This window comes from Equus asinus, chromosome 23 (genome assembly GCF_041296235.1).
Source record: "Equus asinus isolate D_3611 breed Donkey chromosome 23, EquAss-T2T_v2, whole genome shotgun sequence".
In the NCBI taxonomy this organism is placed as follows: domain Eukaryota; kingdom Metazoa; phylum Chordata; class Mammalia; order Perissodactyla; family Equidae; genus Equus; species Equus asinus.
In genome coordinates, this window is record NC_091812.1 from 46,759,852 (window position 1) to 46,786,616 (window position 26,765).

Consider the following 26,765-nt stretch of genomic DNA (forward strand, 5'->3'; position numbering starts at 1 on the left):
GGACTGTTTATATGAATCTTTTTAAAAAAACATTGTGTTGGTGAATTATGTTACAATTAGTGAAATTTCAGGATGGAAAGCATTCAGGACTCATATTTCATGGCCATGTCACCCGAAATATTATTGTTAGTGTCTGATTTATCAACAATCTGCTAGAAGGATGATATTCTTCTTCTGTATTTTTAGGAGAGCAGGAGGAAGACTCAAGTGGTTATTATGTGGCCAGCAACTGATTTATAGTTTTTATTATATTGCTTCCCATTGCAGCCAAATAAACTTGAGCAAAAAGGGGGGAAAGGATAATTATAACAGTGCAACCCCGCTGTGGAACACAGAGCATTCTCTTTATACAGAGTTTCTCAATGTGCAGTCCTGTGTGATGTTTAATATTGTGACTGGACTTTCAAGTCAGCTGAAATCATGATTCTCACATCATTACAAAAGGCATATCCTGTGCACTTCAAACTGCAGAACGATAGTATAGAACAGAGGGAAAAGATACCTGGGAACTGGAAGCACATGAAATCCTTGGTTTTTTTTTTTTTCCACTGTAGCTAGTAAGCAAAATAAACACCACCCCTGGAGCCTATGGTTTTGACTCAAACACTGGTAACATGTGGGATGAAGGGTGCCGCTGAAATCCAGCTTCGGCCTGTTGGTGATCATGCGTCTCTGATGGTGTGTTTCAGGCAGAGAGCTCCACGACCAGGGACCAGCTTAACTCAAACTACACTGTGGTTTGGCAGAGCCTGCCTGCCAGGATCCTAATGCACTTACACAAGCCAGGGCTGGGTCGAGAGAGTGTCATTTGGTATCGCTGCAAGGATAGGAGGCAAAGGCTATTTTAAGAACAATATGGTTTTTGGTGATCTCTGTGAAGTTTATGAGTAGTCAGAGAAAAGAACATAAAACTTGCTCTACACATGTAATTAAAATACATGGTAACTAAATTCATGTGTAAGTAATAGGAGAGCCTAGTGGAGCCAGGGGATCATAATAAGCATCCTGGTTGAAGTGAAAAGCAATTTGTGGTGGGGCTTTCAAATTCCTACTTTAGTGGACAGATTTGGAAAGCTCACGGATAGTCTTCCTGGCTGGGCGGGTTTACTTACTTAGCCCTTTCATTTAAAAAATGTCTCCAAAAATAGCAGTTGGGTTTGGTTTTGTTTTTTTCTGCAGGAGAAATCACAGAGTTTTATAAACGAATCACTGTTTCTTGGGAGCAAACAGCTAAATTCAACAGTAATCAGCATTTCTCTCCTCTGTCCATGGTGGCGGGGGGGGGGAGTCACTATGCCCTAAGCTCCGTCGTCTCCCACACTTCCACTGGGCCTATCAAATTCCAAAGTGTATTCTAAATGTGGATTTATGAAATGGAGACAATGGAGTATGGTTAGGGGCCTTAACCAAAAAACAGATGTTACTAACTATCCTGGAGTCTTCTGTTATGTGGACCAAATATCTGTTTGATGGACTGGATTATTCACTTTGTCCTGGGATAGTGCGGCGTCAGGAATCACCCCTCCCTCCCATCCAGATGGGGGCCATTGGGTTAGCTCCACTGTTAACCATACGATAAGCTACTGCAAATTGGCAGACCTCCTACATGAGCAAGACTTGGCGCCACCTAGACGTGTTTGACTGTTATTTCTAATAAGCCCTATAAAACAGACCCCAAACAGTCACAGACAAAATTTATAAAGTGGTTGGGTGTGGGGGAGATAGTAGGATATGAACAGATTATGAAAGAACCAAAGGTTCTCCACATGGTTTTGTATTATAAGTGATCTGTAAAAGCAATAATTGTGCGAAAAATTCTAGTCATGGGCCATGGCCTCCAGAATCGCAATGTCTAAACCATACGTACATATTTTGGGGAGAACAATCTCCCATCTTTTAAAGTGAACTATTAGCTTAAACCATAAACTATACTGAACTGCAGGACGTTCCTTACTAAGTTCTAAGGAAAGGCCTTAGACTTACTCTTGGCTAATATCATCATCTTCCCTCTTGGGGAAAAACATGCAAAGATGCAGAGAAGACAGCTTTCCAAACTGCAGAGCCATCCTCTGTGCTGCCAGGAGAGAGTGTCGTGGTTAGGAGAAGAGCATGGGTTCTGGGTCAGACAGATCGGGTGCCTGAGCCCAGTTCTGTCGCTTTCGAGCTGTCACTTAACCCCTTCATTTCTCTACCTGTCAGGTCAGGACAACAAGATCGAGGTCAGCAAAGGCTGCTCAGTCAGAAGTGTGGCACTAGCCCCTGCAAAGCCAGCATTAATAAGAAGAAAGGTGTTTGAATTGGGTAAAACAAGAAGGTTCAGAAAAAAATAACTTGTAGTGGATTGGAATAAAAAAAAATCAAATATTCTGCTCCTGAAGATTTCCCCAGAGCCCTGAGATTTCTAAAGCTTGTCTCCCAAGACCACAAGGGCGAAGAGACACCCCACACCCACACCCTCCTCCAGCCAGAGAAGATTTGTAGCTTTCCCTTTTACATATTGGACTTCTGGGTTACATCCTATTGATGAAGACATATACATATATATTGTCCTCTTACCCCCGCCCAAAATGCTTGAGGCGGAACAGCACAGCACAGAACATAATATAAAAAGCTGGGCAGCCTCAGGCAAGTCCCTTACCATCTCTGTGCCTCATTTCTAAAAGGAGAGGTTTGGACCACAACCCCGCAGGTCTCCTTTTGGCACTAACAGACTCACCTCTTCCCCCTAATGGGCAGCCCTCCCCAGCCCCTGCCCCCCACCCCCAGGAGAACAAGTGTTTTCCTTTCCCTTCCCCGTGGAGAGAAGCCATTCTCCTTCCTGGTGAACACAACCAGTCCCGTCACCCACTCCTGCATGCCAGGATGAAATTTATCCTGCCCACCTCTCCTTCCCCTGAGGGCCGTGAAAAAGGGGGAAAGGAGGGAAGTTCAAAATGAGCCAGGTGTTTCTCTCTCCTCCTTCTAACTCGCTCTGGTCCTCTGAATACTGTCCTGGCGAGGAGAGAAGTGGGGCTCACTCAGCACATGGGGGAGGCGAAGTGGCTTTGAGCAATCCCGTGGACGCTTGCCATAAAGCGCCGGCTGCCCATGTTTGTTGAACTCGGAGACTTGAATAATATTGTGCACTTTATCTTTATAGCTTCTTTTATGCTAACAGGCCTAGGGGTAGCAAAAAAGGGCAATGTACTGGAGTCTGCTAAAAGCCTTGCCGTTTGATTGCTTCATAATTTCACCATTCATCTAATTTGGAGTGCACATTCGTGCAACAAACCTGTCTGTCACCCTTAACAAGCTCTTTGGTACAGACCGGAACAATCCCCCATAATGTAAACAACCTTCTCCTTCGGCAGAGAAAGAAAGCACACAACTCGTTTTTAACACTCACAGATGTAATTGCTTTGGACTTCCCCACCCATGGTATTGGATTTCTCAATTCCCAGGACTCCTCATCAACGGATATCTTTTAAAACATGTTTTTCCCCTGTTATTTCTTCAAAGCTATTTCACACGCATTTTCTTAACACCTTCTATGCACAAGCCACCACACTAGAGCATGCAAGAGATGAGAATTTCTGTAAGATCTGGGCTCTGCTTCCTGGAGGAGGGGTTGTGTGATAAAGAGAAGATATGCTTAGGAGGGAGACAAATGGGGTTTTGACTTTGGTTTTCCCACTCAGTAGCTCTGTGACCTCAGCAAGTTAATCATCCTCTTCCATCTAAGTTTTCTCATTTGCAAAACAGGGTCCAGATATTATCTTCTATAAATTGGTAGAAATCAAATAGGACAATATTTACGCGTATATGTATACATAATTAATCTTATATGTAAAGGGAATTCAACATATTTGAGTTCTCATCTATTCTCTGCTCAGCCATTCCACCACTCCCCCTCCACTCCCTATCCCAGCCACTCTTCATAAACAGACAAACATAGACACACTCCAAGGGAAAGAGAGAGTGAGGGAGAATTAGAGTGAGACAGAGGAGTTTACCATCACATAAATACAGATTTCATTTCTGTTTTTCAACTGATTCCCTGAAAATCAAGACCCTTCTTCCTTTAATGAAATTTCCTAATTTGCACTATGTCATAGCTGATGTAATTGAATTGGAGGAAGGATAGAAAGTAGACCATGCCACATTTCCATCAATCTATGAAAATTTTCAAATGTCTATAACAATAGAAATGGTTTAAAATGAAGAATATTCTCAAAAGAGGTATACCAAGTCACTCGGGGGAAATTCAGGGGATGCGAAATCAAAGATGACAATGTAGATTATGTCTTAAAGTTGACAACCAACTTGATTAATTTATTTCACTACTTTGACAAGGTCGACTATTTGTTTTGATGTCATAAAAAAACAAATGCTAGATCGCAAGTGACATGAGAGGCATGGGACCATTTCTTAACTACAGTCATCTTAACTACAGAAGTGGGTAAACAAGGGAAGAGACTCCTTGAATGAGTGAGTGAAGAAGTTGATGACAGATGACATTAAAAGCATAGGGCCCTCAAAAGCTTCATTACTTTATGGAAATGTTCAATAGTGACAAAATAATGAGTGAGATAATGAAATAGGAAGTGGACGAGTTATTGTAGGAGGGCAGAGAATGACCAAATGGTAGTTAAAAAACTTCATGTGTTCTTAGCGGAGTCTCAGGCTAGGTCTTTTAGGGAAGCTAAGAAGCTAACACAAGTAAAAGGGTGGTTTGTTTGTTTTGGTGTTTTGTTTTATTCTGTTTTAGATCTAAGGGAGATTACAAATATAATATTACATATCTGTCACTCCTACCAAACCAAGAGGTCCTGGAGGGCAGGGATCCACTATTGTGTGTCAGGTTCTAGAGCCAGTCCCAGCCTACAGGAAACATTTAATGATGATGATGATAAAGACTATGATGACAGCAATAAGAAGCAGCTATTGCAACAGAAATAATAATAGTTTACATTTATTCAGCTCTTACCATGTTCTAGACACATTTCTAAGAATCACGTGTAATATATAAGCCCATATATGTATATATTTTCATTTAATACTTATGTGATCCCTCGGTAGAGATAATATTCATTTTTCAACATCTGCAGAATTTAAGTTAATATTTTTTTTTCCTTGATAATATCCAATTCTTTGTGAGTCCAATCTTCCACTACCAAGGCCCATTGCTGTCTAACTCAGATCAAAGCTAGTCTTCTGTGGGATGGAGAGAGGACCTTGGCAGAAAGAGGTCAACCCTGTCAGGGAGGAAAGAGAAGGCCAACCTTTTCTGCCCTAGAGACTGTGAAGCCCACATCTCAATGGGGAGCTATGCCTGAACTGAGGAATCATGTGTAATTTTTTTTCTTATGTGCTTATTTATATATGCTGAATATAAAACAATAAACATGCATTACTTTTAAAATAAGTAAAGAAAAACATTGAAGAATCATTTTTTAAAGAAAGAAACAGGCTACAGACCATGACATGAATTTAAAACAATAAAATATATGATGCCAGTTCATATTACAATCAGTATCGGGAGGGAAAGATGAGAAGTAATGTCATTATGAACACTGGCCAGGAGTTACTTGACTTTTCTGTCCAGTTTGAGGCCTGAATTCTCTGAGCCCTGAAAATGGTAATAAAAATGATTTTTGGAAAGCAAAACAAGACCTCTCTAGGAAGGTTAAGAAAGCTGGGATGAAGGAAAATAAGAGAGACAACTTATCAACTGAATTCAAGTGTATGAAAACTGTCATAAAAATGACATTGACCAGCTGTTCACCATCCCCATTTAGGACAAAACAAGAAAAAATGTCTCACACTGTAGTGGGAGTTTGGTGTTCAACTGCAAGATGACCTTCTTGAAGATAAATGTGATAGACACTGAAAGTTCATAGTTCTCTATCCCTGGAAACACTTAAAACTAATATAAACAGGCAACTCTTTTGGGGTCTGCATGGAATAGTTTTGCATAAAGCCTGACAAGTGACAATCTTGCAACTCTAACCTCACCCTGATGACTTAATCTATTTGCATTAGAGCTGGGATTGGAGAACTTCATTAGTGCTGTGAACAAAACAAAGTTTCTGATGTGTTTAACAGTCAACTCAACTGTAACCACATTAACAGCTCATTTACAAAACAGTTGACCAAAATTTAGACTCCTCCAAAATACTCCCTTTGAAAGAAACTTTGTAACAAAAACCATTTTGGAATAATATTGGACCTCCACTCATTTCTTCTCTCTTGCTGAATTATATTGAAAAATTGAATTATAATTAGACATGGTAGAATCATTCAACTGGAACCCATCAAATTGATGTTGCCAAAACCATGGTATTCTGGTTTTCTTTTGGGGGGTAAATTAAAAGAACTTCCATCTTCCTGCACAAATAAACTCAATAAATCTAGTTTCCTATATTTCATATTTATTTAGTATTTATTCAACAAATGATCATTAAACATATGACAAATATTTGTGTGATACTTTACAATCCTTGACGAAGTTCCTATGTATAATCTAATCAGATCCTTACAACAACATTGCTAAGCAGGCCCAGAATATTATCATTTTAATGATTCTGAAACTAAGGTTCAGAAAAGTAAAGTGACTTGCTTGTGTCTACTCAACTAGTAAGCATTAAAGACTAAAACTGGAGCCATGTGACTAATCTTCCAAGTCTTTTCCTATTTCACCATTCTATCCTATAGTCTCCGTCTTTTAAGGGTTTACAGTATAGTTGATGAAATGCAGTTTAAAAAGTAAAGAGACTTAATATCAAATAACTCCATAAGGCGATGCAAAAGCCATAGGAACCCATAAAATCAAATGGCTACGTAGTGGTATAAATCACCAAGGCTGGTAGAATTTAGTAAGTCAAGAAATCATGGTGGCCAGAGGAGTCAAGGCTCAATGCAGGAAATGGGACTTGGTATCCTGAAATAGGGATAAAGTTTTGTAGACTAGAAAGTGAAGAAGAAAAGTGTTTCAGGTAAAGAAAATTGCAGCACTGATTGAGAACATAAGTGGGAGTTTCAGTGGACTGTAATGAGATGAGCCAGAGTCCAGTGTTCACAGTCATTGGACTACATAGTAGGATTTGGGAGAACTTGGAAGGGGTAGAATTAATATTGACTAGATGTCTTTGCTCTAGGCACTTTATAAGCCTGATATCACTTATTTCTCTAAATATCCTACAGGTGGTTATTATCCCTATTTTCCAGATGGGAAACTGAGGTTTAAGCCATGTCAAGTGGTTTGTCCAAGATCACATAGCTGCTGCTGTGAATTGTGAAGGAAAATGGCCACAAATTCCTTCTGTCCTGGAAAGAATTCCCCTTTTTGATATGCCTTTACTTCTCCTTCCAAAAAGGAGTATAGCCTATTTCTCCTTCCCTTGAATTAGCACAAGACTTGTGAGAGAAATGTGGCAGAAATATAAGGCTACCAAGGCTAGATCCTAAGATAACTTGCAGCTTTGGTTTTTATTGATTGAAATGTTACCCTAAGACTACAGTATACAGCAGCTGGCCTAGCCTCCTGGTGGATAAGAGGCTACATGAAGGAGAACCGAGGCACTGTAGCCAATAGCCAGCATATACTGCCAGAGATGGGTGAGGACATCCAAGACTTTCCAGGCCAGCCATCCCTCCAGCTGCAGGAGTGAGCCTAGGTGAAACCAGCAGAGGAACCACCCCGTCAACACACAGGACCATGAGAAGTAATAATTCTTGTTTTGGCAGGGAGTGTGAGGGTGGGTTCTAAGCCTAATTCTTTCTATCATACTTCTAGAAAAGAAAGTAGAGGCACTTAGTAAGTGATGATAATAATTCAAGCTCTAGTTCGTGAGTATTATAAAAGTGATTTGGGCTGAGAAGGCTAATTGCCTACCTCAGTATCCATTCCCTCCTTCTTTCTTAGTATAGAAACTCCCCAAATTTTCTGATCACGTGGCCGTCCAGAACAAAAGCTACATTTCCAGAACTCCCTTGTCGATAGTTATGGCCACAAGACTAAGTTCTGGCCATTAAATTACAGCAAACATGTTATGTGGGAGCTTCTTGTGTCCCTCCTTTCCTTACCCTTTCATACCACTTCCCGCCTGGAGCACAGATATGCAGACTCACACTCAGCTGCCATCTTGGATCACAAAGACAAGAGTCACATAGATATAGTAGTGCTGACAGAGGCCTGCATCCCTAATATCCCCATGCTGCCACCATACCAACTCTCCTAACTTTGCATTATTTTAATGTCAGAAAAAGTGAACTACTATCTTGATTAAACTACCCTTATTTTGGAGTTTTGTCACCTGCAAGTCAGCTGCTACACTGATAAACTGGTGCAGGGAAGGAAGCATCAGAGGATATTGGTGTCTGCCCAGGTAGAGCAGATGAAGATGATGTCCACAAATGAGAAATGTTTTGAGTCTGGGTGACTAGAGACATGATAGCATTTTTCCTCTTTTATCTATTCAGTTGCCACTACACAACCAACACACCAGGGAGTTTTTAAATCATGGGACTTTGTGTAATCAATCTTCTCATTTGTAGTCTGAACCCACAAGGACCAGGTCAGAACAGCCACCCATTCCCAAGTGCAGCAAAGTAGGAAGAGGTTCATAGGATGGCCATAATGGAAGGTTGGCCAAGGTCAACATTTAAGTCCCTCTCTTACCTGAAAGAGTTACTCTTATCTCAGAAACACTATAAATCTGTACTATTTCATCATAAAAAGGGGACAGGTCATTTAGGATAGAAAGAGATGGCGTTCAAGTTGCCTGGGATCCATCAGTCAACGAAAGGAACAAAGACACATGCCTTCATGGAGCTTATGTTCTGGCAGGGAGAGGCCAGCAAAGAACAGACACATGATCAATAAAGTCAATGATCTGGTATGTTAGTGATACATCCTCTGTAAAAGAGGGAAAAAGTACAGGTACGCCTAGGAGTGGCCTCAGCAGGGCTGGGGAGGAAGCAAAATTCATTCAGTGAGACACATTAGCTAGAAGTATATGGGACTTTCAGGGAAAGAAGTTTGTAAACATCCACAAAAGATATATATCTATTCTAGATTAATTTGCAGGCATAATATCAAATGCATTCACTCTCTACGTGTCAATGGGATAGCCTGAGCAGTGGATCTAAAGGTTGGGGAGACCCACGTATTTCCCAGTTTAGAAAAATAAAAAGCCCAATAGAATTAACATTACCAAAGATACTGTTTGATAACTAAAATCACATAATAACTATAATCACTTTAATATAGCTCACATTTTTGAGCTTCTACTATGTGATGGGCACTTTGCTAATTGCTTAACAGAGATGAACTCTCAGAGGAGATGGTACTTGAAGCAAAGGGACATCTACTGAGAAACTTTTTTTATTCCCTGAGGAAGATTAGCCCAGATCTAACATCCACTGCCAATCTTTCTCTTTTGTGCTCATCTTCCTCTACTTTATATGGGAGTCTCCACCACAGCAATGCTGATGAGTGGTGCAGGTTCCAAACCCAGGCCGCCAAAGAGGAGCACACCAAACAACCACCACACCACAGGGCCAGCCCCCTGAAAATCTTTTTTAAGAACAAAATCAGAAATGGGTTCCTAATGGCCACAAAATCACGTGTGTGACTTTTCATGGGTGGGAAACAGCCTTGTAAATACTGGAGTATGCTACATGCCCTGGGCACCTAAAGAATTTGGTAAATATCTACATGTCAGCCGGTTAAAATGGCATTAACTGAAACCTTGTTGAATATGCTTTTGGGATGGGGGATGGGTTGTGGCATAAATTTATTGGCTGTTACTTAAATGAAAAGAATTACAGTGCACCATAATGTTCATTCTAATCAAGTGATGCTCCGAGATTGAATTTCAGACTGTAAATGTGGTGCGCACGTTTGTCTCTGAATGGGACTTTGCACCCCAGCTGTTGAAACATTTGTGGGAGGTGAAAGTTTTGTGAACTAATAGATTCCTGTGGCAAGGCATAAGCTCAATGCAGCAAAAGATGTTTTCACTGAAAAGACAAATCATCTCATTCTTCATAAATATACAGTTACTCTGGGTACACTTAAGTAAAACTTACTCTCCCAAGAAGAGTCTTTGACAGCAAGAAGATATATCTGGGAAGGAAAAGCAGTTTCTCCTTCTGAAACACTGGGGATAACTCAGAAAAGTAGAATTTTGGACAACTATCAAGGTTCTAGCTGAGAGTACATCTAATGTTTTTGAGTAATTATTAAATTACCATAAAACATTATTTTTATTTGCAGTGAGAGTGAGCAATAATAGACAAATGAGGATGTAAATAATGCACTTACTTATTTCTTAAGAAATTACGCTGAGTTAACCCAACCAATCCCAAGTCTTTGTAGCAGAAATCTAAAGCAATCCAAAATTTTAAGAAACTTGTCAAAAAGTCAATGAATTAATTACTGCTAGAATTAAGATTTGAGCCCAGGACATGTGATTCTGAAATCAATGTATTTGTACAGTGTTCTTACCAGCACATACACACACATGATAGAGACAGAGAGAGAGAGAGAAAGAAAGGGAGATGATACATACATACAAACACACATTATGGAGCTGATTGACTAAATTTCCTTTTTTTTTTTTCCTTTCAACTTCTAAGATCCTTGCAATGGATAATTTTTGGACTGTTGTTTGAAGAGCAGCCTCTGCTCCCTCTTCCTTTGCTAACAGTACCCAGATTTTTCTCTTGGAAATAAGCTTCTCCCAAATGAACTTCAGGCTGACTTCTACTCCAGCTTTAAGAACACGATAGCTTCAGTCTTGGCCAGAGAACTGCATTCCCCTGGCCACAGGGTTGGTTCATGGTCGTGCATGTGAACTAATCTAAGCCAGACCCAGTGAGACATTTTCTGGGGCTACTAGGAGAAAGACAGTTTCTCTTTCCACCCGGAGATGAAATTGGAAGGGACTAATGTAGTCTTCATGCCAACATATGGAGTCTGAGAAAGAAACCAGACTTAGGAAAAGCAGAGATGGGTCAAAGATGGAAATGGACCAGCTCCTGAGGACTTCTGAGTCCCCCAGTCCAGCCATGACCAAAGCTAGCCCTATTCCCAGCCCACATTTTTAGATGAACTTATAAAACACCTTTTAATGTAAGCAGATTTGGACTATGTTTGCTATTGCCTCCAACAGCACCAGCCCCAAGGAACACAGTTTTCCCTTCTGGGGAAGACAGGATAGGAGGGACCCAAGGCTGCCTAACTCAGCAGGGCAGGGCTCAGAATGGAAACGAGGGGCCTAGGGCACAAAGTGAGATTTCAGGGCCTGGCAAGAAAGTTGTACTAAGTCATTCCTGAACCTCAGGCTCTCCCCTGTATAGTGAAACAGGGTTTATTTCTCTCTCCAAGGTCTCCATCTTTAGGTTCCTGGAGTTTCAGGAAACACTAAGGAGCTCAAATATCCTTATTGAGAAGATAAGGAGCATAATTAAGGGGCAAAAGCTTTGTTCGGCGTCACAGTATTCTTGGTCATTTTCGCTCTTTTCCCTCTTCTCACTCTTTCTCTCTCTCACACACACACACACACACACACACACACACACAAATCCATGCATCCTCCAGACCCCATGATAAAGGAACTTTGAGAGGAGACGGCAGCCTTTCCTGTTTCTCTCCTCTATCTCAAAGTTGTACATAGAAAAATATCCCAGCATGCTGATGGCTGTAACATAATCCAGGCTAAATGCGGAAATTGCCAAGCTGAGGCTGAAATAGACACCACATCCCTAACTCAATCTCATTGAATCTCTTTAAAACAAAATAAGAAAGGAAAGGACAAAGACAAATCATACTGGGGAGAATGGTCGCCTAAGTAAACCATCGAGTTTAGTTGGTCTGTCTTCTGTCAGTCTGGGCCCAGACTCTGCCTGCAGTGTCAATGTACTTTCGTTGGGAATTATCATTGACTACATAAACAAGGCATATCTTTTCATGGCAGCAATCACACACACACACACACACACACACACATTAATGCTTTCTGGTTTTTCTATTGCTCTGTCCCAGACAGAGACTGAAAGGTTTTGAGGACTCAATGACTTAAAGGGGAAACGCTGTATTTCCCAACACGAGGGCGTCCTACTGCCTTTTCTCCTAATGTTAGCATCTGAGACTTCAAACGATAACCGAGGCAAACAAAAGCCAAGAAGCTGTGGCAACTGCCTGGCAAGGGTTAAAACTAGATGAAAATCAAATGGCATGCTTCACCATGTCTTCTGCATGACTGATACTGCAATCGATCTGCAGCGGTTCATTTTCTCTCTGGAATCTCTGCCTACTGAGAACAAATACAAACACATGTGGAACCAATAGGAAGCAGACTAAGGGCTTTAAGAGTTCTGCACCAACCTGTGTCAGAGAGCTCTCACTTAGCAGATGGGGCAATTAATAAAAGAGTCAAGCGGTATGACTCTGTCAAGGTGCCTTTAAGTGCTAACAATCCTCTTTTGTCTTCCTACTGTAGAGTACAGATGGATTCCGATTCAGAATAAGAAGCGTATTGTGCCCCAGCTGACTCTTGTACAGTGTCCCAGTATTAACAGAGGGCCAGGTGTCCTACGTCTCCCATTTTAAAGACAAACATGATACTGATTCTTTCCCCTTGCTAGCATTTTAAGTGCTGACGTGACCACTAATCTGGGGGAAATTAAACTTTATAAGTAAATCAGCCTTTCAAAAATATCTGAAAAGGAAGGATTTTCCATCAAAGCGTTGCCAGTTTGTGCACACACCTTGCTACTCATTAGTTCTAATCACAAATGTATAATTCTTGCCCTTCAGCCAACAGCTAGAGTTTATTAAAGTCACTTAAGACTCAACCCCTAGCAGGTGCTACTTTATTTTTTAAGATGTAGAAATCGAAGTGTCAGGGTCATGAATGGTCATAGGAGGTCACATGGTTCTTTTTGCCCATGCGAGTGGTATTCTGGTGAATTTCCAGCTTACGTTAATTGCTTTTACCCCAATCCCTCATCCCTGTCCTTGTTTGCACCTTAAGCCACCAGCATCACAGACGGTAACCGCTTTTCTTCCTCTCAGAACAAGGCCCAGAATAGTGGAAAGGTGTCTGTCACTCCCGAGGCAGCTGCATGAGTCTGAGAATGTGCTCCACTGCTCACACTGACTGCTGACCCACAGAGATCTGGTTTACTCCTAGGATAAATGGCCAGTCTCTCTTAATTCTTTTCTCGTAGACATCAAAATACCATGAGGAAAAGAGCACATTAGATGTTCCATTATGTACTCTTTATCTCTAACCTTTGTGATGTATGAGATAGACTCCAGGTGGCCATTGGCTGTCCAGGGTTCTTCTCTTGGAAATTCCCCTTCACTCATCATTCAGTGGAATCAGCTTCTGGAACAGGAAGATAAAAATAAAACTCATCTCCTCAGACAGTTTATCAGCGATCACAGAAAGTTCACTAAGCTGTTGTTTGTTGTTATTGCTGCTATTGTAATGTTAGGGGGTGGTCTTCATGTGGGCTGAAGGTCACGTAATGATTTACTTTGCCAAAATAAAAATCAAAAATTTAATTAAATTCAACAAACATTTCTTGAGCTCCAACTCTAGCTGGTTCCAAACTTTAGTTTTAAGACCTGTTCAAATTGAAGTAAGTTTTTGAGCTGAAGGGCAACTTCTAGTTTATTTTGTCAAACAACCTAATTTAGAGGTGAATGCCAGCGTAACCAACTGATTTGGGAAAAGTCATAAATCTAGAGGTAGAGCTGGGGCGAGGCCAAGCTCCAGTCTCTTGACCAGACCAATAGACTCCAGTGCCCTTTCTTCCACATTCCTCCATCTCCATCTCTTGGTACACGGCAGGCTACTTTTTTTTTAATGGCCTAAGTCTCACCCATAGGCCCTGCCCCTGTGGTTTTGGGGAGTGGGAAGGAAGAGAATACTCTGTCAGTTGTTCTTTCAGAGAATGGTTGAAAACAACTCATCCACTGTCCTACTTCAGAGCAATATCCATTATTTTTTCCTCAGGTCTTTTCTCCTTGTGAGGACAAAGTGGGAAACAGAAACATCAACTACGTTCACACAAGGGATCACATCTGTTATAAAAGACAACATGACAAATCAGTATTTCCACGTGAAGAATAATATACTTGCTTGGCTCACCTACAACAAAATTCTCTCTCACAAATTATTCACTATTCAACCCCTGTGCTCCTCACACTTTTCAGAAGAAGGTTCTAACCCCTTAGCTTAACACTCTGTTTCTACATGAAATGATTTCTGCTTCCCACTCTAGCCTCCTTAGCTGTGCTGGGAGCACCGCGCACCAAAACCTTTTCTCTCCTCCTGCTATAACAGAGTTGAGACCAGGCACATAAATTAGAGACCGCATTTTCCAGCATCCTCTGTAGCTGGGTATGACTACGTGATTAAGTCTTCCTGATGTGAGCAGAAAAAGTGTGCCACTTCCAGGTCTGAGTCTTAAATCAATAGACGTGTGCTTCTCCATGCTCTTTTTCCCCTTTCCGTGGCCTGGAACATAGTGGGAAAACAGTGTCAACTAGTCAAAAGAGACAACACTCAAGGGAGTAGTGAATTAATAAGATATAAGGGACCTGGGTCCTTGAATAATCACATGGAGCAGAGGTGGCCTGCCAGCCTAGACTATCCAGACAATTACATCAAAAAGAAACAACATTCTCTCTTACTGAAGCCATTTTTTGTTTAGGTCTCTCTGATACAACAGCTTAGACTTTGCCCTAACTAATACATACTCTTTTGTCATTGGTTGGGTGCCCTAGGAATCAGAATCTGACACTTGGATATATGCACGCAGGAGTTTTATTGGGAAAGGCTCTCAATATTGTAATAGATAAGGGCAGCAGAATTTGGCAGAGGAAGAATTTGGACCATATGCAATTGGTAACAGAAGCCACCAATTCTAGAGGAAGCCCTGAATTTGAAATGCCCCTTCTTGTCGAGGCAAGAAGACTAGACATTTGTACCTCCATATTGACCAATCATTACATGCAGGTTGCCCCTGGGGAAGAGAATGGAATATGAGTGAGGATGCTGTCTTTGGCTAAGGAATATGCCTGGCTAGGGGCTCAGTTGAGAGCCTAGAACCACCAACACATCCAGCAGTTGAGGAGGAGCACCTCAACCCTGAAGGTGAATGTGGGTAAGGCACCACAGCAGCATCCACTTCAGTCCACCTCTAGCATCTCTCTCAGACCCACCTGCTTCATTTAATAAGTTCTTGTAACAGCAAATCCCGGATTCTGGTTGGTCTCTTTCCCTGGGGAAACTTACAAGAAGAAATCGACAAACGCAACCACTGCAGTTGGCCCCAAGGTTGCAACACATTCTCATCATCCCCTCCTCCATTATCTTTTCTAAATTCCCCTCATTCTCAACTAACACCTTGTCTGGTCTAGATAGCTTACATCGTAAGGCGACTCAGAATCTCATCCTGAAAAGGTCTGAGTCACTGGTTTCCAGGATCTTCTCAGGCTTTTTCTCTAGCATCTGTCCCTTGGGGAGGGAATACCAAGAGGCGACTCAGAATCTCATCCTGAAAAGGTCTGAGTCACTGGTTTCCAGGATCTTCTCAGGCTTTTTCTCTAGCATCTGTCCCTTGGGGAGGGAATACCAAGAGATGCTCCATGGATCACTTCGGTACAATACGTACAGTCCTCTGCACTACTAACAACAACATCCCTACCTCCTCCTGTTGAACAGAGTCAATTACTTCTGGCAGGATAGTGACTACTTTTTTTGCCTGTCTCTTGTCACAAAGAGCCTTAGTGACCAGATGACAACTATAGCCCAAAGTTTAATGGGAATTTTGCCATGGTCTTTGGTGGAAGTGTTGCCCCTTGGAAACCAGGAATTCTAAACACACAGATCTCAGAGTTGTGCAGAGAAAAGTGCAAATTTCCCAAGTGGGTCACCAGGAGTGACAATAAGAGAATCAACTTCCGCTTCCACTCATATTTTCCGGAACTTATATATTCTTCCTGTTGTAAATAAAACAATATTTAATTATTACTGACGTGGATAGTGCATCCTAGAGAATAGATGCCCTATTCTTACTGAGTATCATCTCTACACTAGTGTTTCAGTTGCATTAGGCCAATCTATAGGTCTATCAGGTTGGTAGCTTCTGGATGTGGTAAGTTATAGAACCAGTGAATTCCATGATCGTATCCTACTGCATCACTTCCTTTGCTGAAAGGTATCCCTTGATCTCATGTGATATTTTATGGGATTATTTGTTGATGCACCATTCACGGTAATGATGACTAAGTCAAACTCATACCAGAATATGTGACAATGCCAGTCAAGATAAATGGCGTCCCTCCTAGAGAAGTAGGGTTCAAGAGTGATCAACTTGCCACCACACAGTAACTGAGCTCCACAAAGGATGTCGTCATGTCAGCAAGTTAGCATTCATCTATGTTGCTGACTCATTGGTTATTAGCCAGCAGTAGCTAGGTAAGCCTTGGTGAGTGGGAGTCCATGTTATTGGCTCCATAAAGAGCTTCTTTCCTGTCAATATAACTATTCCATTCATGCATCCATTGTGTTGATGAGATTGCTGGCTGATATCAACTGGTGAAGTCCTTCCTTCCATTTAGTTGTTTATTGCTTCTTCCTTGGTAGGTTCTTTCTGGAAGCTTTAACACATAATACAGGGATATTTCTTCTTTGTATTCAGTCCCATAAGTCCAGACACATGCCTCTTTGCCAGATCTTTTTGTACTACGTTTTCTAATATTTTTCTTTCCAGGCCCTTGATCAACCAACCAACCAATTCACCTCTACCCATGAGTTTGGATATATTTTTATCTTGGGCCACTTCTATTCCCACACAAAATAAATGACCAGGTATCCCATTAGAAGCTCTGCTCCTTGTAAGGATTTTTTTCTCACTATGGCCAATTAAGGTCATCCTTGAGTGGGACTATAATGCAGTCACAGTCCACTTTTAACTTGCACACACATTGATCTGGCTCATATATTAACCAAGACTGGTCTTTTCCTCCTTTTTCAACTTCTTTTGTATACCGGGCATCTCTTTCAAGGTTCCAGGTCCAAAATCTGTCTCAGGTTTGGAGACTAGGCAAGGGAGTTTGGGGTGCTCAACCTTCTGATCAGCCATCCCTGATTTATTTTGATTGTGTAGATTGAGCAATACTCTGGTTGGCCATCCATCTATTTTGCCTCTCTGGCCACTGTATTCTATTAACCATCTTCATAACTTCCCCACCAAGCTGACACTCCAATCTTGGCACTCATTATAGAAATGTTGTTGCTTCTAATAGTCAGGTGTCACCACCTGGCCTCTATTACCTGGAATTCTATCATCCTCATTGCTATCAGTGAATCTAGTTTTCTAAAAGCATCCCCTACCGTCGGCCACCACTGAGTGTCTCAATGATGCTAGAGTCTGTCCCACCAGTATATCCCTGATCACTTAAGTAAATGGGGTGTTCACCAGGCCCTCCTGATGAGCATATTCAGCTGGCAGGTTTTCCACCCTTATATAGTACTTACCCTTGAGCATGCCCAGCTCCCTCAGCCTTTTGACCCCTTCTTATACCATTTGCCAGGGGACACCAGCTGTGAGAGATGTGGAACCAAGATTAGACAGAGGGAGAAGTTGAACTATAGTACAGTTGCAGAACAGCCTTCAGAAAATCTTACTGCAAGCTCTTGAAATGGGATGAATATTCAGAATTGTCTACCTTAAAGTAAGGGGAACAGGCCTTTATACCTCTGTGTTTTGGATGCACACTATCTCAGGAAAGGGCCCATGAACTTGGACAAGGCAGCTCCCTTTGATTGTGGGCAATTCCCCAAAAGAGATTCAGCTGAGATCTTATGGCCATCAACACTCCCACCAGCTGGGAGAATGTGTGTTTCAATTCCAAAGGGCGGCAGTGGGGAGTCTGGGCTGTATACCACATCAGCCACTACACCAATGTTCATACACTGCACGCAAAGCTGGTCTCTAACATCATGCCAAAACCACTCTCTCCTGACTTTGCACATGTTGCTTTCCCATGTCAGCTCTTCTCCATATAGCTAACTCCTACTTATTTTTCAAAATAGCTCAAGTATATTTTCTTCTGTCTTCCCTGACCTCCCTTAGTCTACTTTGCTTTACCGCCTCTCCTTTTTCACTCCTACAGTAATTTTTATCATTATTTTATAACTTTGTATTGGAATATATTATTTAAACCCACATTAAATAGTCAACTCCTTGAGGGAAGGAACAATGTCCTATTCTCTTTTATACCTCCAATGTTGACATGTTGCCTGGCATGTAACGGGCACTTATCCAACGTGATTTATTAAAAGTGTGAGTGAGTAAATGAATGAGTTAATAACTTAATGAATGTTCACATACGCTCTCATTTTATTTTCAAAAAAAATGTGTGGCAGCCAAGTTCCCAAAAAACCAACATACTGCAGCTTATGGAATAGTAGCTCAAAATATGCAAAACCTGGCAGAAATGCACGTCTCACTCTATGTAATGGCACACTATTGGGGTATAAATACGAGTCTTGGAAAAACCCTCATTTCAATGCTACAGATACCCAGATTGGTGACAGCAGGGTATCTTCTCACAAGGACCAGAGATCCCAGCCAATAGCACTTTCAAGAATGTGCAAGCAAAGAGTTAACAGTCTCACAGCTGCCTTTCATTGGAGGTGTTAATGAGGTGACAGGGGGAAAGATTTTAAAATGAAATTGCCTTCACTCATTCCAGTTAAATTCCAGTACAATGGAAAGACATGTACCTTTTTCCACTTATCCTCTCTCCCTTCCCCCATTCTAATGGGGGTCTGACCTTAGCTCTGTGATGGCATGCCTCAGAATGGTCCACTAGGACCTTGGAATTGCCCTCTTGGTTTCCAAACCTCAGGTTGCCTTGGGGAAGTTACTAAAATTTTGTTACCAGCGATACTTGGGCTAAGGGAAATGATTCAAAAAATAATGAGTGGTGAGGCAGAGCTGGGATGTCATCTGTGCGAGCAATCGGAAACCCAGGCATGAAGTCATTCCAACATACTTTCTGCTTGTTTATTTAGAGATTCTCTGTTTCTGTGGCATGAATCAGATGTAAAGGCCAATATTTAGAAGGAAAGGATCCCTAAGGTACTGTCCTCATAGAGTCTTCGAGAAAGGTCTCAAAAATGGCCAAAAGACAAGATAGCCAGTCCAGCTGCAAGTTTTCAACATCCCACGGTACCCCCATCATAGAGAAATTAGAGATAAAGCATGCTGCAGTGGGTAGGTATTGCTTGGGGCACCAAGAATTTAAATTTCTGAGGAGACTACTCTTTCAAGGAAGAGATGGGTTCACACCACCGTGATACAGAAAAAAGGCCGCAGTCTAGAGAGTCAGAGAGACGTGTTTACTTAAAATGGGCAAGCAATTCACCTCGCTAAGGCTCGAGTTTCTCATCTGTAAAGTGGGACTAATGATCCTTCCTCAGTGGATTATTGCAGACCTAAATGTAATAAGATGTGAAAAATACTGAGCACAAGGCCTAAGAACAGTATTATCATTATTATTATTATTATTATTATTATTATTATATTATTATTGAGGAGGAGGAGGAAGGTTTACCTGGGAATTCTCTGTTCCTGATAGAACGCATATGCCATTTGTGTGTATATACCATCTCATTGTACTATGAGTAGAAGAGGCTACTGGATTTTTCAGGACTCACAGACCAGCTAAAAGCAAATATAAGGAGAAATCCTAGTTCAACCAGGATGCTTCACTCTGTTGAGAAATTACGTCATCTCTCTGAGCCTTAATTTCTTTGTCAATAAAATGGGGTTCATAAGATCTACCTCCTAGGGTTTCTATGATGTTTAAATGAGTTGGCAAGTATAAAGCAACTAGCACAGTCCCTGGCTCCTAGTAAAGAGCTTTATTGTGACTGTTTTGGCTCCTTCAATCGTTCTCTAGTGATCTCATTGGTCTTTACATCAGGATGCTACTGAAGAAGCCCCTGTTTAGGAGAAAGGAAAAAAAAAGAAAAGAACATCCAGTCACTTCACTAATGATTTGTTTCCATGACAAATAGCCTTCAATTTGACCCTACTTTCTAGTGAACAGATTTGCATTTCTCAAGCAATGTCCATTCCAGCTCCTCACCAACATATGATAAATAAAATTGTCTCATGGTCATCAAAACTGTTGTAGAGATTAGAAATAGGCCAGAGTGGCAGCTATGCAAATAACACTTAAGCACACTTACATAGTGGGTCTAGATGGCTGAAAGTATAAGAGGCCTCTAAGCCAGCTATTTACTTTTCCACTTACGTAAAACAAACAGATCAAAAAAAAAAAAAAATCCAATAAAAGCTTAGGCTAGCAAAGGAAGAATTTTTTTTTAAGGATCAAAAAATCAGAAACACTTTTGTCATATTTCAGTTTAATATTAAAAATAGAAGAATCTCTGTACCTTCTGTTAAATTTTTCTGTGAGCCTAAAACTCTTCTAAAAAATAAAATCTATCTAAAAAACAAATAAAAGAAGGAGAACTGGGTCAGTCTGGGCAGATTGCACAAGGAAAATATAACTTCAAATTTGCCTTAATTTTTTTTAATTTTTGCAACAAGATGAAATATTACATAAATGCGTTTAACAATAAACAGTACACTTAAAAATTATAGGAGCATTTGAAAAGTATTTGCACACCAAATATTTTATTTTGTCCTCATTACAATCTTGTGAAACAGGTATGATGAGCTTGTTATTCCACTGTCTTTATACAACTGGGACTCAGAGAGATTAATAATAAGACCAAGATAACGCAAAGTATCAGAACATTCAAAATTCCTATCCAACTCTTCTTACTTCTTACTCTAGCATATCATTTGTATTTCAAACAGAAGGAATATAATACAAGGAACTGGCTACAAAGATGTTGGAAGAGCTAGAAAAGCAAAATAGGAGAGAAGCAACACAAGCAGAAAGTGATGAGTATTCTTGTGGTTAAAGTTATTGGAAGGAGAAGAGAAGAAGGAGACTGGAAGAGGACAGGATGTTCTTAGAGTCTGGTGAGAGGTCTTGGTGCCAATTCACCATCCAAATATATGGTTTCTCAAGGAAACTCAATATCCGCATCTTGTGACATTTAACACACGCTCTTTATTGATTTTTGCTTTAGAATAAAAATACAAAAAAAAAATTTCAACACAATAACATAGCAACAGAGCATATACAAGATTTAAAGGCATTCCTGAGAAATAGAATCATCCATGGCCTCCTGCCCCAGTCTGGTGCTGCAATCCCATTTGCTCCGCTGAGCGAGATGGGGCAGGCCCAAGTCAAGAAGTAGGACCAGAGCCCACCAAAGCACTCTGGGAAAGCGGGCCTTTCTGGATGTCGTTTGTGTCAGGAACTCCCTGACCTAGGAACCATGCAATGTTGGAGGCTGAATATTCTTAATGAACCATAAACTGAGCTACAAACATCCATGGGTGTTAACCATATACACAAGCGCAACCTGAAATAAAAATTATAGCCGTGACGTCAAATGACTGGGTTTTAACAATCATGATTAACATTTATTGATCTTACTATTTGTCAAATACTTTACCAAGCGCTTTTACACATAATCTCATTTAATCCTCACTAAAACCATACGTGGCAGTTATTTTTACTATTCCTATTTTAAAGATGGGGAAATTGAAGCTAAGAGGTTCAGTGCCTTTCCCAAGGTCACACAACTGAAAATGGAGCTGCGATACGAACCCAGGCTGTTTAACACTAGAAACACATTCATAACCAGAGCTGGTTTTTTCTGTGCCATTGGAAGAGTGTCTTTTTTTTTTTTCCAGTTCCTGTTCTAAACCCCTCAGTCCTTCTGGATATATGAAAGACCTGCTGTTGTCTGGCCAAGGAAAGTCATAAAGTGTATAAGCCACAATTTGCTTCCTAAGTATATTATATATATCGAATCAATTACAGTCCTTCACACCAAGCAATGAGTCACTTTTTTCTTGCACACAGTGCGCTATTTTTCCCCAAAGGTACATGGCATATAGCTGGTGCAATTGACTTGTATAGCAACTATCATTCCATGTATTTGGGGTCTTTTTGTTGTTGTTGCTGGTTTTTATGTCTCCAGAGGAACCCAGTCCGAAAGCATAGTTACATTGATGACCTAGAAGTTTGAATTAGGGAATTAAGACTACTACTCACAAATGCACCTGGTGGCAACTCAGGCCTTTATAAAAGGATACTAACACAAAACTAGAAAAAGGATAAGATGGGCTATGAAGCTGAAATTCCAGGGTTTCCTTGATTTCAACCAGCATCATGGAGTTTTTTTGGTTTGGGTTTTTGGGTTTGGCTCCCTCCATGTGTGTTTGTTCAGTATACTTAAAAAGATAATCCACTTCCCAATCTTCTGTTAATACAAAAGGATTCCTAATTCAAACCCAAGGTCATTACAGTGACAATTAATACTGTATTCTACCAACGAATTTGCTAGTTCCAAATTATTACATTCTCCAGGCATAGGTGATAGACATAAATTTGGAGAAATCCTATCAGGAAGGAAAAGAGAACTTTAGTAATAGGAAAATGCCATCTTCCATTTGATATAGGACATTTGCCAAAACAAGATAAGTAAACTAACCAGAATTTCAACACCTTCTAGGTGTCAGGGATTTTCACCTCTATTACTAATGTCAAGGCCTCCTCTTTCACCTCCTAAACTCTGGCCAGTGCTGAGACCTACACTGTAGCAATTGGGGAACTACTATCCCGCCCTCGAAAGATAATCACCCTCTGCACAGTGAAGTGTTTGGCAGAGCCGTGGATTCAGGAGCACTGAAGGGCTCTGAAAATGTAATATTTTAATCATTGCTTTTTTAAACATATGCTTCAATTGCATTCTCCAGCTAAGGAGTGGTCTCAGCTATCATCCACATCTCACTCACAAAGGAGAGCTCTCAGGCCAATTTGGCAGCTTTGAGCAATTCGGTCGATCTGGAAATCTTTCAGCTCCCCAGTTAGCATTCTTCATGTCCAAATCCAGGTGCCAAAACTTTTACTGAGCGATAGAATGACTGCTTAACTGCCTCTCTCACCTGCTACTGTCACTGAGATATAACCACCACCATGTTTAGAGCTACTTCAGGACAAGGATTGTCAAGCCATATGTTGCAAAGTGACTGCTACATAGCCCTTAGCTGTTTCATATAGTGCAACTGTGCAACTTCTCACCCAGCAGCAGCTTTGAGCCCGTTAGATGGATCAGCTAAACTGGGAATTTATCTCAGGACTAACAGCACATTGGAGTAATCCATGTACCTAGAGTGACCACACACTCAATTTACCTGAGACAGTCCTGGTCTACGCCAAGTTTCATACATAATTATCAACAGTGTCCACTTCCACTCACAAAGTTGTACTAGTCTGGATAACTATATGGTCGACCTGATTACATCTGCAAAAGCTCAAGGGACAAGGATGAGCATATCTTATGTCAAAACATCTACAGTGGTGGGCTTTGTAGCCACCTTACCTCCTTGCTGCCGGTTGCCAGCAACTCCACTGGTAAAAACAGCTTCAAACCAAACCTGCTGCATCTCCAGCATGGTTCACAGAGGCGGACACAAAGCTAAAAACATTAAAATTTTCTGAGATGGCAAATGTCAAATCACAAGGCATATTGCTCTTTCATACATTCCAAACATATTTATTGTATCCCTACTGTTTGCAGGCACAATGCTGGGACCTGGAAATCTGCGACAAAGCAGGGAAATTACTGCCCTCGAGATTTCAGTCTCAAGGGAAAGACTGATTAAAGATATAATTGTAGTGATGTAAGTGGTGTAACTATCATGTATAGGAGTGCACAGAGGGGCCCGCTAACCCAGCCTTGAGAAATGTAGGGAGACTTCTAGAAAAATGTGACATCTAACTAAAGGAGAGGAAATGAGATAGAGGAAGGTTCTTTTCTATATTTTCTGTACAAAGGCACCTAAAGACAACTGAAAGTCTTCAGTGTGAACTATAGTGAAGACGGAAGGATGAGTGACGAGGCTGGCAGTGGGCATATAGAGGAGCACAGAGAAGACCACGCATGTTGTTAAGGAGAATGGACTTTCCTGGTCAGTGGAGAGCCGGAACCAGACCTTCCATAGATAAGTGATTTGACCAGGTGCAATTTTAGAAGGATCGCTCTGGCGACGATACTGACCATATGAAATCATGACGTGTTTTTGTTCTTGGGGAGAGAAGGGGATACCACTTTTGTGTTTTATTTGAATGTGTTGAGTCATCTATGGAAAACAGTCTCCTTGATAGAGTCAACCATGACCCAACTGTGAAGCAGTTTGGGTTCAGTTACTAGTATGGGCTTTAATTTTCTGCTGTCCCTAGCCAATCCGCACTAGGTTTACTCGAACCTCAATTTCCTTGTCTATAAAATACGGACTGTTGTATTCACCTTTCACATAGGGCGATGGGAGGGACCGCTAATGAAAAGCAGCCAACTTCGGGGGAAAAAAAGGTGTTACAGAAATGCTTAATAAGTCCAAATAACAGCCAAGAAAGATGAAATTTGTGTGTCAAATGTTCAAGCGTGCAGTGGAAGGGTTTCAACTAGAAGGTTGAATGATCTGGATGCTCATTTTCACTAGGGTTACCCGTCCCAGCTGAATCTGAGGCCGGAGTGGCAGTCCTGCTCACCAGTTAAGAGATGACAGTCTGAAATCATCTCTTGTCAAAGCATTCCCTGCATCTAAACTTGGGCTTACGTTCACAAGAAGCCTTTTCTGAATCTGCTGAGCCCAGCCGCAACTTACGAAATCACATTCTGAAACTAAGCTCTGGAGGGAAATAATGTGCTATTGAAATGATTTATCAAAAGAATTGGATGTAAAAAGATAAGAGAAAGAGAAAGATCACTGGATCTCTCCATTACCCTCTTCCGATAATGCAAAAGACCAAACTCCTTAGATTTAAATGCAAGAGTTCTGAGAGTAATAACCATCATTCATTGAGAGCTGTCTATGTACAAGATGTTATTCTAAGTATTTTTCAAGCATTAGCTCATTAGTTCTTCTCATCAGAGAGTTATAATTATTCCTTATTATATCTTTTTTTATCAACATTTGAGTTTGGAGAAGTTAAATCCGGCCCTCCATAAAGCAACAGAGCTTGAATTAGAACCCAGGCTGGTACGAATCTAGGTTCATGCTCATTGCCTCTGCACGGCTCTGCTAAAATCTATTACAAGGCCTATCACACTGCTGTCTTTTTGCCGGTCCTTGCTCTCTCACCCCTATCCAAGCCTGCTGGTCCTATCATCACTGGCATGTGAAGTTGCTGTTTCCAAAATGTGAGTCAGTCAAGATAGGAAGCTTAATTTATTTTAGCGGGTATGTGTCAGTAACGCTATTTTTGAAAAGTACATCATGACAACTTGCACATCACACAAAATCCCTTCATTGGGTTGTGCCAATGTGGCCCTAAAAAGGAGTGAGTGGTCTGTCCCGTTGTAAATGTCCATCAAGAGCACCTGTCAGCAATTGGCGTTTCACATCAGCATATTCAACAATACAAGAAAAATCCAGTTACTTTTCTGAGAAACGGACCCAACAGCAGAGAATAAAAAATTGAGGTAAACCCTGTTGGGAAATAGCTTGGGAAATCCTATTGTTTCTTCTTGCCATACCACACACCAAAAAAATTGATTATGATGGTTGTATCAAGTAGTACTTTTTACACGAATTGTATGTTGAGTTTTAAAACTGAGATCCAGGGCCAGCCCTGTGGCCCAGCGGTTAAATGCACACGTTCTGCTTGGGCGGCCCGGGGTTCGCAGGCCCAGATCCTGGGTGCCTACGTGGCACCACTTGGCAAGCCATGCTGTGGTAGGCGTCCCACATATAAAGTAGAGGAAGATGGGCATGGATGTTAGCTCAGGGCCAGTCTTCCTCAGCAAAAAGAGGAGGATTGGCAGCAGTTAGCTCAGGGTTAATCTTCCTCAAAAAAAAAAAAGAAAAAGAAAAGCAAATTTAAAAAACTAAAACAAAACAAAAAAATAAATAAATAAAACTGAGCTCCATGCAAGTTCTGCAATTATACCTCAGGAATTCTGCAAAAATATTATTCAAATTCCTTTTAAATTGCATTTCTTAAATTATTCTAAGAGAATTTGAAAACCACATGCATATTCAAATTCACACATTCATACACACACACACACACACACACACACACACATCCGTGCTGAACTCCAGACTTACGTATCCAGTTGCCCATTTAAAATCAATCTTAACCATAATGTGTGCAAAATCAAACTCCTGATCTTTCCCACCCTGACCCAAACTTGTTCCACCTGCAGTCTTCCATAATTCATTAGGGGCACTCCATCCTTCCAGTAGTTTAGCATCTTTCCTGACTCATCTCTTCCTTCACAGCTCACATCCAAATCCACCATCAAATGACCACTACACATCACCTCCACTGCCCTCATCCTATGCAAGTTACCAGCTTCTCTCACATGGAATATTGCAATAGCCTCTGAATTGGTCTTCTTTTAGCTTATCCTTCTCTGTTATAGTCTATTATCAACTCAGCAGGCAGATGATCCTTTTAAAACTAAGTCAGATCATGTCTCTCAGAACATTTCTCTCAAAAGCTTCCAAAAGTATTTCCTCTTATTTTGAGAAAAGCCAAAGCCCCTTAGATGACATACAAGAGCTTGCCCATTCCCGTCTCTTTTGCCTTGCTG

The 26,765-nt window shown here is 41.0% G+C and overlaps 1 long non-coding RNA gene across 1 annotated transcript in view; it reads right to left on the reverse strand.

Moving 5' to 3' along the window:
- Positions 1-26,765, reverse strand: part of LOC123280192 (uncharacterized) — a 92,170-nt gene that overhangs the window by 21,824 nt on the left and 43,581 nt on the right. Inside the window, exon 2 of the long non-coding RNA XR_011497419.1 lies at positions 13,280-13,376. This is a non-coding gene — a long non-coding RNA (uncharacterized lncRNA). The remainder of the gene's footprint in view (positions 1-13,279; positions 13,377-26,765) is intronic.